The following is a 3470-nucleotide window of genomic DNA, read 5'->3' as shown; positions in this document are numbered from 1 at the left end:
CTGGAGAATACTTTACCAAGACTTTATTTTCAGGAACCAAGGGAGACGAACTCAGGAAGACATTTAACACCGGACAGAGAACTAGGGACTGGGAACACTTTTTATACACACACACAGGAGGAGGGGATGACGAGACACACCTGGGAGCAATGAAACATCAAGTAATCAGGGGAGGAACAGGAAACTAACCAAATAAGGGCATGGGAAGGCACATGGGGAGCAGGACACACACAAAACATGGAACAGAGTCTGACAGTGGTCTTGGCGACAAATAGTAATAACTACGACTGATTTGAATATATGTGGGATTATTAGCCGATATCATAACATGTGTCATATACTCGCAAGGACAGTATGCTTGGAAATAATATTTCACGTCTTCGAATGCATTCATTCAGGGGTGGATTTAGTGATTTGGGGTCCCCAGGCAAAATATAGGAATGGGGCCCTAAAACATTCACACACATTTACCTAGATTAATCTTGAGGTTCTCTTTTTTTTATTTTGTTGTGATGCTTGCTGCTGCACAATGGTGCCCCAGTTGTGTCCAGCGTACATGTTATAATGGCTTTCTTTAGAGGCACGCTGCAAACAAACAGGTCCTGAAGACACACAAGAGGATGATGAGTACTGGCACCCATTTGTACTCAGGGTCGTGCCAGTAGTGACGTCACAGACTGTTGTTGGACAATAATATTGTATTGTTTTGACATGTGCTTCAGACAACGGTCATGCAGGAGGCATTACCCATAGCTGGTCACTGTTATACAGTAACAACATAAGTAACTAGGCTAATTAAAGATCTCCAAGTACCTCCCATAAGTGTAGTTTATCACATTAACATGCTTCACTAATGTTTCGGCATCTGGCACCATGGTGCATACTTATGGTTAGTTGTTGTAAATTGCATGCAGTTCCTCTAATGTCCACTAGGTGGTAGAAGATTACAGGTAGAAGGGTTTGGCATGCACTTACTTGGAATTTTTATACAGTTATATACTCATACTAGTCCTGGTTAACTTTACCCTTAGAGAGTTAAATCCTGTGATTTACGAGATGCCCAGTATGTTCCACCAGGATGGCCTCATCAGCACTTTCTGTAGAAAAAAATACAGCTATACTGAAAAACATGGCTCAAAATGTATTTATAGATGTTTTAATGTAGTAAACATGATGTTTCTCTGCTGAAGTCTGAATAGTGGTACATACTAATGTAGTCTTTGTGTTTCTTGTGTTGCTGACTGTGGTATGAAATAAGGAATATAAGTTGGGTGATATCACTTGTTTAAGTGTGCGTCTGAAAGCTGAAAGATTATGTCAACTGTGTAAACTTCAGCAGACCGCACTTAGGCTATGTCAGCAAACTGTAGAGATCAAAATGTACCAGTGGAGAGAATCTGCTAAGGAAAGCAGAGAAATTTCAAAACAGTTCATATGGGTGTTGAGCTCTGCCATGAGGACAGAAGAAGCTGGAATGAACAACAGAGAAAGGAAACAAGGCAAGATGGGGAACAGATGGGGAGAGAGAGAGGGAATCCACAAGGCTGAAAGAGGGGGATTCAGGTCCCTCATTCTGTGGTTCACAATAAAATCCTCTTAAATATTTAACAATAGATGAGGGACCTGAGGATATGAAAGAAAGAATCAATGGCATTCTGGTTTAATTGGCTGATTTATTCTATAATCTTTACTTTTGAATGTGCGACATGTGTGAGAGAGACTGTATATTAAGCTTGGGGCACAAATACCTGCAGTCAAAACACCTCATTTTGGGGTGCAAAATGTTAAGGGTTGCTTACAATGCATGTCTGTGGAAGAAGTCATCGCGCCGGAATAAATGTCAAAACATTTTCAAACGTGTAGAGTTAAGACTTATATGTGTTAACATGAGACAAGTGTAATAAAATCTAGGAATGCACAATATATTACCATATCAGCTACTAGCTGAGAGACTCATTTCCCGTTTTTACATTTAGATTACCTATGCTGTCATCTAAAGCTCACTTAAAGTTAATCTTTAAAACATTAATAATTTACCTACAATGTTAAATGTAATCTTTAGCAAATCTAAAAATGAATATCCATTTTTTTATACTGTATAATATTTCTAAATTATTATAGTATTTTAAATGATTGATTTTAGATTTTTTTGTTGTCCTTTTAATTTATTTAGAATTTTATTTAAAATATAAAGATATATACAATTTTAACAGCAAACAACAAACAAAACAAAAAATAAATATTTTATCAGTATCGGACAAAATGTTATTTAATTTAGTTTATCTGCCTGTAGCAGTAGTCTGACCACTTCCAGAATTTTACATTTCACAATTTTGTACTGAAAAATTAATTTTGAATGCTAGCAGCACATTTCTGCTTTTAAACTCTCTGGAATGTCTTTTCCCATAGACCTCCAATATAAATACATTACTTTAAACACAATTTTTTTTAATGCCCTAAGGCACTAGTCAGAATGATTGTCCATGGAAATGACAGCATGTCATGGAAGCTTTCGATAGGTTTAAAGTTATACTTTACCCAGAACATTCCCTAAAGTGAGATCACTTTGTGTGTACACACTCTGTATTCTGTGAAAAGTTCTAAACTTAGTGTTTAACGTCCTCCGGATCTTGCTGTTTTGTTATTTTATGTTACTGATTCACATATCTGCTGGACATTTTTTGCAACATTCGGAAGTTACAGCTTCTAAACTCTGTGTCTTATTAACTGTCCCAAGTACTGTATGCCTTAGCATACATGAGTGTGTATTGGTAAGCCACTAAATCATTCATGGCTGACCAGTCATTCCACAGAGCTATAACCACCATAAATACTGGCCTGTGTCCCAAACGATACCCTCAGCAATACCCATCGTCCTCTGCGTCTAGACTCCACATCCCATTCTAATAAGTATTTTTCAAACTATGTTTGCTTCACCTCAGTCTTATGCTTTCTATCACACACACACACTTCAGGTTAAACCTTGTATTTGGTCCTGTAACAAAGGCCACACTGCTGAATTATTGGTTAACAGGACAGTTTCATTGCCTAACTGAGAAGACAGAAGATGACTCTATCAGGTCCTCTTTCAACCCTTAGACCCCCTAGAGTTTTACTGCCACTCTGGAATGGCATCTTTTTTGCTTGAGAAGCTTTTGAAATAAAAAAAAGGCTTTCCTCATATACAAGAGATATAACATTTTCTGTTTATAGTTCAAAAGAAAAAGCACAAAAATATATTTAGAAGTAGAATTGTGCTAAAATAACACTTTTGTTTAAACCTCTTCTCAGTTTCCCTCCTTCAACATAGGACCCCATTTAACCCCCCCTTTTTTCTCTTTTCTTTCTCTCCCTCCTTCTGCACACTCTTGGTATTAGAGCAGGGGCAGGGCTTATCACTCACCCCTCCTTCACTTCAGTGAGAGAGAGAAAAAAACAATAGACTTTAATCACTCATGTGGCCACAGCAG

Source organism: Sinocyclocheilus anshuiensis, unplaced genomic scaffold (assembly GCF_001515605.1).
Source record: "Sinocyclocheilus anshuiensis isolate Anshui unplaced genomic scaffold, SAMN03320099.WGS_v1.1 scaffold107, whole genome shotgun sequence".
Classification (NCBI taxonomy): domain Eukaryota; kingdom Metazoa; phylum Chordata; class Actinopteri; order Cypriniformes; family Cyprinidae; genus Sinocyclocheilus; species Sinocyclocheilus anshuiensis.
The sequence above is the reverse complement of the archived record's forward strand: the minus strand, read 5'-3'. Positions refer to the sequence as shown.